The sequence below is a fragment of the Pygocentrus nattereri genome, chromosome 14, assembly GCF_015220715.1.
Source record: "Pygocentrus nattereri isolate fPygNat1 chromosome 14, fPygNat1.pri, whole genome shotgun sequence".
In the NCBI taxonomy this organism is placed as follows: Eukaryota; Metazoa; Chordata; class Actinopteri; order Characiformes; family Serrasalmidae; genus Pygocentrus; species Pygocentrus nattereri.
In genome coordinates this window covers 100,832-112,962 of record NC_051224.1, presented here as the reverse complement: position 1 = coordinate 112,962, position 12,131 = coordinate 100,832, and the positions used below count along the sequence as shown (strand labels likewise).

The window sequence follows — 12,131 nt, the reverse complement described above, 5'->3', positions numbered from 1 at the left end:
TTCCTTCTCTTTTTTCCTCAAACTGTCAAATTAAGATGACCTACTTAGATTGTGCTTTGTTAGTTGAACAAACAAATGTAAATTACTCTCAAACAACATCCTGAATACACTTCACTATGATTATGCATATGTATTCTTCTTTTCTCCAGTGTTCTAATGGCTCTTTGGGAGTAGAAGCTAGATGATGTGTGCTCAGAAACAAGCAGGTTTATTTGGGCTTGTCTTTCTAATGCTTATTTTCAGGTTATATAACCTTGATTAAACAATGCTTGCAAAAACACACACTGGGAAACATTATTTTGTGCTACTCACCACATCCACACAATAAAACTTGAAAGCTTTGACTTAAGTGTGGAAAAAGTCAGGGTGAGATTTCTTGCAGACTACAGCAGTCTCTCCCTCTGTGTGTCGATTAAAAATTCATAGAAAGTCCTTCACAAAGTGCCCAAAGGGTTTTTGTAACACCTCAGTACCTTTCAGACGCCTTTCAAATGTCCTGCTAAGCTCAAAAAGTTAAGTGGATGATTCGTCAAGATTACGGGAAGAGATCATCTGAAGTGCTTCATGCTTGTCATGTGCAGTTCAGACAAGGCTGGAATTCATACTGGTTGACATCAGATGGTCCGGTAGGCTTCTGACAGTATGTATCTGCTACGGCTCCTTTTTGTCTGTTGGAGGGAGGGTTGCTGCCAGCACCCCAAAAATAGCCTGGACTCTGCCGCCCACCCACTTACCAGCCTGCTGTGTCAGATTCCTGAGCTGTGCCTGCCTGTGCTTTCAGCCATGCACACAGAGATCAAATTAAAATGCAGCAAAGTTATTTCCCAAACACGGATTAAGCTTGGTTCTGCTCTAGATCACGCTGGCCCATAGCACTATTCAGTCTCCCTCAAACGTTCCTGAAATGAGAACTTCTTTCCCTCAGAGTAGGAAAATTTAACAATCTGTTCATTTGCACTGGATTCGTAAAACTGAGAGTTGCAGTCTGCAAACGTCTGTCTTCTCACAGTGGAAGGATGGACAGAAACATTCAGTGATCTAAAGCAAGAGTGGAGCTGCATGTGTTCTTTTTCAAACATAACAGCTCTGAATGTTGTTTATTCGTAGCAGTGTTGGTGGTCTACCAGCTCTTTCTTTGCTGTTTGGAATCCCTGTTTTCTGTATCTTAAAATGATTTGAGAACCCTTTTTTCAGTTTTCTTTTGATGTTCCCTGTCTTTGTGCAGGTGGATTATTTAATGTCTAATCTCCTCAGAAACATATCCTGAAAAATGACTTATACTTAATCACCATTTTTGGCTGGAATTGAAACAAATGTTGGGTGGTCTTTAACTTTTGTACCGTTTGATACTCTGGTAAAAATGAAATTGCCCCACATCACCATGTACAACTAATGCTGACTGAATAACACTTGTATTAGTTATTCGTATAATGTCCCTTTTAGCTCAGAGCTACAATTGAAACCAGCTACCAGGGAACTATACCAGTTATGAGCCAAGCAACCAGTCTATGACTCATTCACTCACACAGTTTTACCACAAACAGTGCTCCATGAGGAACTGGAGTGAAGTCGGCAGTGGTGCACTGGAGCATGGCATTGGATAAGGACTTCTGTGGAGAGCTTGTGGCAGATGGCGTTGGTGTAATTTGACCTTTTATAGTGACTTCACACTGTGAATAGGTAAGGTTAAGTGATGGGCATCTCTTCAAGTTGTTTCACAATGCTAAATAAACGGTGCCTCAAGTTGACGCTGGTACCCAAACGCACTTGTTGCTTCTCTCTTAGCAGACTTTGGAGAATGCTTATAAACATGTGTAATAGCTGCCAGTATCAGTGCCATGACACACAACTAGCCATTCAAACACCAAACCAGCAAACGTAAGGCCAGCACACACTGACTAGACCTTCTAAAATAATTACTAACATGATAATGTCAGCAAAGTCCAGACAAAGTACTGGCAAGCCCAGTGAACCTGAGTGAACAAGAAGAGCGCTACCGAAGCAAGTTTGGGTTGGTTTGTTTCGGAAGTCTCAAAAAAATGTATGTTTTTGGACAGAACTGATGTTCAGAATATTCAATGTCATCATTTGTGGATTTCAAGGTACACTACATAACCTTGATCATCTGTCTCAAATGCAGAGTAGGCTCTGGGCACTTTTTTCTGCTAGATGGCTCCGACAACAAAAAACACACCACACCACCCATGAACCCACATTTAGAAGCAGCGCTCTGCATGACTGCAGTCAGAAGGAGATCATAGGCGCTCTTTCTGACTCAGTAAGGCTTCTTTTTTGCTGGCACTCACAGTGACAACAGCAATACTGGTTGCCATGTTGTTTTTCTTGTGTGCATGCCAGAGTTCTTCCGTCTGTTCTGTCCACTTTCATGGCTTTACTCTCGCCTTATTAAAGGCTACACAGCTAATCACAACAAAAGGAAATGCTCTACACCACACCAATGTTTATGGCCAGATAAGGAAAGCTATTATTCACACATTGTATGTATGTTTTGTTCAAACTTCTCAAAAAACGTTTTGCAGGCCAGTTATCTCTCAGCAGCTCTGTACCCTCCTGCCCTTGTGCTACAAGTGACCACTTGTGTAACACAGGCGCGATGTAGATGGACAGGATTGTGATGATTTTACTGATTTAACTTTGTGCCACCAATGCTATAGAAAAAAAACAGAATTGTTCATTTCAGTTTTCAGTTTTGACTTCCTTGCTGTCATTCCAGCATCTAATGGCAACCACCATAACAAAATCAGTAAAAATGATCTGACTTCCATTCTTTTTTATGGACTACTACAGCACATCTGGTTGTTCTTCTGACAGAATGTTCTATGATTGATGGAGCCAAGTTTCCTACTACATGCTCAGTAAGCCTGTGTCTTTTCCGGTGTGAGACCTCAGTGGGGTTTCTCTTAAGACCAACATCAAACCGCCATGTCAGCGCAAAATCGGCTTAGCCTATCCAAGCTCTTCACGCACTCCTTCGAAGCGCTATAGCGTGAGTACAGAATGGGTCCTGTATCCAGACAATGACAAGGTTTCTGTCCATTTCATCATCCAGAGGATTACTAGACCCTCTAACGTTTGGGATGTTTGTCTGTTAATGCCCAAGGTGAGGAGATCAGCTTCTGCATTCAGAGCTATCAGCAGAGAACACGGCTTGGCAAAAACACTCCCGGTGACGTGCTGTTGCACATAAAGGAAGAGTAACACTTAAGCTCCCTTGAAAATTGGATTGTGGATTGATGTTATGCAGAAGAGGCATGAAAGGAGGTGGTGCCACCAGTCTGTAGTTAACACTCTCTGGCTCTGCCTCTCTGCTGTATTCTGCTCATGAGAGCCGTCGCTCATGAGTTAGGTGAACTCCACCGCTGTGCTCTTAATCTATGCATAATGTATGATCATTACCATGCATTGTAGAAAGCACACTGGAAGTCAGAAGCCTTGTGGCTGTCACCTCTCTCAGTGGTGTACAGCAGGCAGAGTGTTTGAAATGTGCTCTGAGAGTTAGACGCTCTGCACACTCCGGAATGTAAATGCGCTGTAATGTGTGATTTTGACAGAAATGGGTCTGATTTTCTCATGTTGAATTTACGCATTATCACCAGTCATGTGCAACTCGTCGCTCGAGGCTAAACGCCTCCTGCACATCCGTGGCAGCGTGTCAAAATGTAGGTGTTTTTGTTTACTGCCTCAAGGCCATGAGTACTCACCTGATAGCGAGTGTTTAATTATTGCTGGCTAATTTGTTCAGGTCTGGCCATCATGGCCATGCTCAGGGACTGATTATATAGAGGTTAATAAAAATATCTGCCCTCGCTTTTTCACTCTCTATCCCTATTTTTTTTTTTTTCCTGGGCCTGACCAGGGTAATGGATTTTTTTGATTGTGATTTTTGTAACGGTGCCATTTGTTAGTCATTAGTGCAATATAGGTGTATTACAGATGGCTGTAATATGCAGATGAGCCCTCTAACAAATGACAAATGTCATTGAGCGCTGTACCATCTTGACCTCATATAAGCCATTCTAGCCGAGTTGCTTTGGGTGTTGAGATTAATCAAGGAATTTGTGTTTTTCAACAGTCCAAAAGAGTTCTGCTTAAAATTAGGAATGCAGAAGGGAACTGTGGCTCAACAAAACTAGATCAGGGATGCCCAAACATTATATACCTGTCCTCCATATCACTGTTGTTGACAAAACACCTCATATCTCCAAAACGGTAGCTTTACAGGAGAAGGAATAATCATACATTACTATTAATGTAAGTCAATGTAACCAGGTTTTTTCCAAGTAATTTCAGACCATTTCTTTCCATTCTTGCATCTTGAAAATGAAAAATACGCCAGCAGCGATATGCGACAGGACAGGACCAATTAGACGCAAACCAACTCAAACAGCCTCCATAAACCCTTTTGCAGTTATAGGGATGCACTGATATGGAAGTAGTGGCCTGATGCAAATATCTGATATTTTTAATATATTTATGTATCTGCTGTTGCAGGGAAAAATTGCAACAGGCCCTTGGGGGCAGTGAGGAGCTACCTGAGGACTGGGAAACTACAGCTAAGGTGGTGAGAGAAACTGGCAAGAATGTGTTGGGTGTTTCGTCTGGTCAGAGGAAAGAAGACAAGGAAAGTTGGTGGTGGAATGAGGAAGTCCAGGAGAGTATTCAGAAGAAGAAGCAACTAAGAAAAACTGGGATAACCAGAGAGATGGAGGAAGTAGGCAGGAGTGCTGTGAGGCTAGTCGCATAGCGAAAAGAATGGTGGCAAAGGCTCAGGCCTATGATGAGCTGTATGAGAGGCTGGACAGTAAAGAAGGAGTAAAGGACTTGTATCGTTTGGCTTAACAGAGAGATAGAGCTGGAAAGGATGTACAGCAGGTTAGGCTGATAAAGGATAGAGAGGGAAATGTACTAGTGAGTGAACAGAGAGTGTTGAGTAGATGGAAGGAGGACTTTGAAGAACTAATGAATGAGGAAAACGAGAGGGAGAGGAGGACAACGGGGGGAGAGATAGTGGATCAGGAAGCGCAGAGAATTAGTAAAGTGGAAGTGAGGGCAGCTTTAAAAAGGATGAAGAATGGAGAGGCAGTTGGTCCAGATGACATACCTGTGGAGGTATGGAGATGTTTAGGAGAGAAGGCAGTGGACTTTTTAACCAGGTTGTTTAACAAACTCCTGGAGAGTGAGAGGATGCCTGATGAGTGGAGAAGCAGTGCACTGGTCCCCATTTTTAAGAACAAGGGTGATGTGCAGAGCTGCAGTAACTACAGAGGTATAAAGTTGATGAGTCACACCATGAAGGTATGGGAAAGAGTTGTTGAAGCAAGGCTAAGGCGAGAGGTTCAGATCAGTGAGCAGCAGTTTGGTTTCCTGCCCAAAAAGAGCACCACTGATGCAATTTTTGCGTTGAGAGTGTTGGTAGAGAAGTACAGAGAAGGTCAGAAGGAGCTGCATTGTGTCTTTGTGGATCTAGAGAAGGCAGATGATAGGGTGCCAAGAGAGGAACTGTGGTACTGTATGAGGAAGTCAGGTGTAGCTGAAAAGTATGTTAGGGTGGTGCAGGACATGTATGAGGATAGTGAGACAGTGGTGAGGTGTGCAGTTGGAGTGACAAATGGTTTCTAGGTGAAGGTGGGGTTACATCAGGGATCAGCTTTGAGCCCCTTCTTGTTTGCAATGGTGATGGACAGGTTGACAGATGAGGTCAGGCAGGAGGCTCCATGGACCATGATGTTTGCAGATGACATTGTAATCTGTGGTGAGAGTAGGGAGCAGGTGGAAGAGAATCTGGAGAGGTGGAGGTTTGCACTGGAGAGGAGAGGAATGAAGGTCAGTAGAGACAAGACGGAATACATGTGTGTGAATGAGAGGGAGGCAAGTGGAAAGGTGAAGATGCAAGGAGTAGAGGTCGTAAAGGTGGATGACTTCAAATATCTTGGGTCAACCATCCAGAGCAATGGACAGTGTAGAAAAGAGGTGAAGAAGAGGGTGCAGGCAGGATGGAGTGGGTGGAGACGGGTGTCAGGGCTGATGTGTGACAGAAGGATAGCAGCAAGAGTGAAAGGGAAGGTTTACAAGACAGCAGTGCGTCCTGCTATGATGTACGGTTTGGAGACTGTGGCTCTGTCTAAAAGACAGGAGACTGAGCTGGAGGTGGCGGAGATGAAGATGCTGAGATTTTCGTTGGGAGTGACAAGGATGGACAGGATTAGAAATGAGCAGATCAGAGGGAAGGTGAAGGTGGAGCAGTTTGGAGATAAAGCCAGAGAGGCCAGATTGAGATGGTTTGGACATGTGTTGAGGAGGAATAGTGGATATATTGGGCAAAGAATGTTGGAGATGGATGATGGGTAGAAGGAGAAGAGGTAGACCTCAGAGAAGGTTCATGGATGTAGTGAAGGTGGACATGGAGATGGTTGATGTAAAAGTAGAGGAGGCAGTGGATAGGGCAAGATGGAGGCAGATGATCCGCTGTGGCGACCCCTAAAGGGAGCAGCCGAAAGAAGAAGAGATGTATCTGCTGTTGCCGATACCAGTGCCGATATAAAATGTAGAAAGTGTAGAAATTATAAATACCTGCATTTGGATTAGGATTACAGAGAAATGTAACTTTTTATAGTCTGGAATAAATTACAAAAAAAGGTACAATTAATAAAATGTGGGTTTTTAGTATTTCAATCTAAAATAAATGTTATCAAATATCAGTTTAAAATACTGGTCGGGCCTAAACATCATAAAAATTGATGCCGGTCATTTTTTTAACCAATAATCTACCAGTACTGATGTGGTTCCGATTCCATTCCTGTTTGTGTGTCCCTATTTGAAATAATGAAGGCCAGTCTTCAGCCTATCAACGGTTAACTAGGGTCAGCCTAACAAGGGGAAATCCATTTTTCACATATTATAAGACATCTTGAAATCTCAATATGTGGCAGTATAATCTCACTGTGATATTTTGCCCTAATCCTGCAACTCTAGCCTGTTTAATTTGAGCTGCTTTTCTCTACAGTATTAACTAAACAAGGCTGATATCTGTTGACCTGAATGGCAGCTCCATAGAGTTGAGATGAGCAACTTTTGTAGGCATTCTGTCATCACCCATATCTAAAAGAGGTCTGCCATGCTTCAGAAAACCAGCTATGGGTGAGGTCTGGATATTGTGTCTCCTCTGTTATGACTGCCTGGAGGGACCGTCTGTATAAAGCTTCCATCGATTAGACAGCGCATTCATCGGCTTCCTGTTTGTCATTTGTATCGTGGAACAACTCCCATCATGGCACATAAGAATCAGAATAGCTTGTTGACCTTTGATGAAAGCTAAATTTAGGAACGTTTTGTTTAACAATGCACTGTTTTTTGTGAATGACTCAGTTGAGTGGGATTGTGTGTGTGAACAGAGGTGGAAATGAAACCCTACTAGAGCAGTGTTTCACAACCCCAGCCCTGGAGACTCTGTCCTTCTCTAACAAACTTGATTCAATTCATCTGCAAGCTATAAATCCCTTTTAGAGCTGGTATTAGTTGTACCATGAGGTGAATATGGAATGGCAGATTATTTATGTACCTATGTAGTGCATTATGTATAAACTCTAAACCCCAAACCGTGCTAAATATGTCACATTTAAACCCCAGTGTTTCAGCCTCAGTGTATACACCTTTCTATAGACGTCATCCTTTCATGCACTCGAAACAGCCGTTTTCCCTCATGGTGGGAACTTAAATGATGCCACAACAGGAAAAATGAACTTATACCGTGTCCTATAAGCAAGCAACACAAGCGAGAACAGCAAAAAGCAAACAGCAGCTCCGTTTTTGAAGCACAGGTTGTTTCTGTTTTTGACACATTACGTTACTCTGCCATTCCACCTTAAAACACAAGCAAATCTTCCTGAAGTAGGATAACTAGGGCTCTCTACGACCCTTCCAGTAAACCATTTGGAGAAGAAACACCAGAGTGCTTGAAGTCAGAAGTGAAGACACTGTTTGTTTTGCATAATATGGCTAAATAGTTAGGCTAGCTAAGTAGATGCCATCTAGCATAACCGGGGTGCCCAACATCAGGACGGTAAACTTTAAACGGTGTTATTTAGACTCTAAACCATTAAAGCTTTAGGCTACTAACTGGCACTGGCGCCTGAGACATTGCAGGCCAGGCTATGAAGATGACCGTGCACAAAGGCTCATGGAATACACACACCCTGCGGAAAAGGAGCTATTTATGTTGTTTTTGTTGGTGGTGTCTGTTAGTTATAGTTATATGTGTGTTGCTTGTGTTGTTTGGTGTCAGGGCTGTGGGTTTTGTGTGAGGGTGCAGAGGGGAAGTGCCCTTTTCTCTGTGCTCAGTAAAGAGCACTTTTTAAAGCCGATCATAGCTCCCCTCTGTTTCTGCCTCTGCAGAAGCTACACTTTTAAATACAGAAGAAATATTATAGAAAAGCTCACTGTAGTGCCCTAAAGTGCTTTTCGTTTCACAGGTTTCAGGTGAGTTATTTTTAGGAAATTTTCAGATTTAAATGTTTCATAGTCTATAGTTTGATATCAGAGGTAGCAGAGTGTGGGAAACACAAATATGTGCCCGAGCTGAGAGCCAGGATTCAGAACCACTGACTGCTTTAGGGAACCGAAAGTGCTTCTTGTTAGGCCTTAAACTGAAGAGCACTGAAGAGCAAACTATGAAATTTTTTTGTTTTTGTACTGCTGGAAAAGGTTCTTCTTAAGTGGCTCTGAATTTCCACCAATACCTCCTTTGTATCTCTCTTAAGCAAAACCACCAACCTCGATCTCATTTGCCAGTAATTAGCAGCATATTTTCCCACGCTCTCCCTACATGACCTGAAGCAAAGAGAACCTGGTTTTTAGTTTTTAATCCTATACTTTCATACAATGTTTCTACTATAATCATCTCTCTGAGGAAGACCTTAGAGTTAAACTCTCTATACACCTTCCTGTCATTCTTCTCTGTCTTTGTTTTGGACTAATTAGGAGAGCGGATAGCCCCTTGTTGTTTCTGAAAGCCAGGGCTGATTTTCCCCGATCCTCATTAGCCCCCTAGCAAAGGAACAGCATTTCAGAGTCCATATTTACAAAGTATCTCAGAGCAAAAGAGCTATTTGGGGATGTTCCTTTATCTCTCACTTTGAATCAGTGGTTTGATCCCGGACCACCAGGGAACTGCACATCTATTACATTGCTCTGTAGCTTGCTATGGTTCTGCAGAGAGAACGGCTCTGCAGACGACTTCACACAAACTCTTTTAATGTCAAAAAACACGAATCGTGATTTTCACAGCATCCGAGGCTAATCCTCTCAAATGGGCCTGTATAAACAGATAATTATGGGCATGTAGAGCCTCATACAAACACAAAAAAGTGGGATTTAAAGTGCAGCCTTGTTGTCATAGGCTTACTTTAATGAAGCCCAGCTGCACCCATGGCTGTAATTGACTTAATGGCAGGAGCGGCAGCGATAGGAACAGGCACTATAATGTTGTCTGCTGAAAAGGCTTTTATGGCACCAATCACAGCACAATGAGATGGAAGTGCAAGAGAAGCAGGGCTTGTTTTACCCAGAGATAGTGTGTGGCGTTGTGAACATGCGAGAAGCGGCCCACAACGTGCAAGAAAAACAGCCGCCTCATTGAAAACTCAGCCCTGCAAGTGAATGGAAATGAGCGATCACTTTGAACAATCAGCGAATGGGGACAGATTCGTTCTTGGAAGAAACCTGCAGTGAAATTGAATTGATAATGAAATCCTGAAGAACTGGATTGGAAGTAAAGGGGAGAAAGGAGAGAATAGTACAGTATAAATTGACTTTAACTGACTTTTATGTAGTCCAGGGATGGGATGGCAGTGTTAAAAAGTGCTTGGCTTCAGAGTCAGAATGTAGATCGGTCATAAATTATTCTTTACCCAGCGGATTTTATGCAGAGCTTTGCAAAGGATCACAGAAGAACTCGTTTACCTACTTCCTTTACTGAAGCAGTCTCTTTCATTTCAAGCACTATCAGGTAGATAAGTTAGTAAAGAAGAGCTTGGATATCGCACTCTCTCCGCCCACAGTACCTCCTGTATACATCAGCGGATGACAGGAGTGCGTTCTCATAATCTCTCTTTGATGTGCTGTGTCAGAGGTCTGGCTGCTGGTCCCTAGCATGCAGCTTGTGTGTCAGGCAGTCTGGGAGGAAGATGATAGAGCTGGGTGGATGAAGGCTCTGCATCTTCTCACTGGATTTGGGCAGCTCTGTTCTATTGTTAATGGCCATTGATTGGAGATGCATCTGAGAGACTCAGAGCATCAGAGGAGGGGTCTACCTTCACAGAAAATGCCACCCCTGAACTGTCGTTCAGAAGCAGGTTATCTACACCAGCCACAGTTGAGCTCAGATAACATGGACTTTCACTTTAGATGTTCTTGGTCCCTGGTTGCAAAGACGTTGCAAGCCACATTCTGAACAATATGCTTTGAACACACAGCACTGTGTGAAAGTTTTAGGCGTCTAAGCAAATGTTTAACCAGTTTCTCTCAGCAGTGAGTTTATCACAATATACATTAGAATAAAGTCGTATTCATAATTCAGATAAACAGAAAACAATAAACAGTAACAAGAATTTCTTGGGTCCATATTTGTCCTGGACACCTTCACAGCCGCCACAGAGACTCGTTAATATCATCAATTACATCATGAGGTCAATTTACTGAGCACTGATTGGTCAAACCAGGAGCTGCTTTATAACTACATATAATACTGGGCTTCCTCGAGGAGGAGAGGCTTGGAGATGGGTAAACACACACACCAACATCCAGAACATCACTAGTTATTGTATATATAATCATTATTAATTAATATTTTATCAATTTTGTTTATTCAAATAACATTTTTCTCAGCAAATAAAAACAAACTACACAAATAAATAGATTTAGAAAATGTGTCTCGGGTGTCTAAAACTTTCACACAGTGCTGTATATCCACATTTATAGATGGATTAATGAAGTTTGATTCTTTAATTTTTGTGTTGGCAGATTCTCATTTCCAGAATGGCAATTTTTTTTATGTTGAATTTGAATTGCACTACGTTTGATTTAACCCATTGCTTTATGACTCAAGATGAGGCTATGAGATGTACGACGCCTTTTCTATCAGTCCTCACTCAGCAGATGGGTGGGGTCACTGGTGAAGCAAAAACACCCTCAGATTGGCATGTTATAGTGTTAGAGGACACAGTTATGTTCAAGTGATTTTCAGTGCCCAGGACTGGACTGGAAGGCAGGTCAGATTTGTAGGAGGTCATATACCTGACAACAGTGGAGAAACTGTGCTTGAGTTAAAAGTGGAACGGTATGAAGACAAAATGTACTTGAATGAAAGTCAAACACATATATACATTTAAATATGTTTAAGTATGCAGAAGTATAAACGTAGAATCTGGACATGAATTCATTTTAGCAGAATGTCACTCAGACTAGTGTGTCCACCCTTTTAGTCAGTGGTGTGGTGACTAAGAGGCAGTCCTGGCACAAAGACAGATCAGTGCAGTTCCAGAGATTCATTTCACACCGATGTGAATTTTAATGCTCGAGAACACCGGCAAGAGGGAAATGAAAGTAGAATCTCCTGGGTTTTGAGATCTGTGATGGATACTGTGAAATTTTAAATTGAAATGCAAGGAGGGAAACGTGTGCTTAGTGTTTAGTACAAGTATTCAACATGAATAATACTTCAGTTTACAGACGTGTGTGAATGAGGCCCATTGATCTGACACTTGATCTCAATTATAATCACAAGAGTCCTGACCTGGGCTGGGTGAATTGGGACACTGAGTCATTTATCTGCAGTTTCAGATTGCTGAGGTGAGTGATGTCACTTTGGTGTGCAGTGAGTCTACGGATGCGTCAATTTGAAGACTTAACAGTGGCTCGATGGATGTCTGCTCATGGTTTTTCTGGGCTGGGGCGCCTAATGTTGTTAGAGAGCTGATGAGGTGACTGGGTTATTATTCTGCACGACTGTGGGTGTTTTTGCAGTAAAGCTTTATTGTTTTGTCCCCTCCTCCCCACCGCGACTGCCTTTTACATAGCTGCGCGTTTGTTTTCATTGCTGCAGTTATTTATAACCG

The 12,131-nt window shown here is 42.4% G+C and overlaps 1 protein-coding gene across 1 annotated transcript in view; it reads left to right on the top strand.

Annotated features, from left to right (window-relative positions):
* LOC108411753 (ras-related protein Rab-26) overlaps nucleotides 1-12,131 on the top strand; it is a 178,090-nt gene that overhangs the window by 154,835 nt on the left and 11,124 nt on the right. The gene's annotated exons all lie outside the window — the stretch shown is intronic.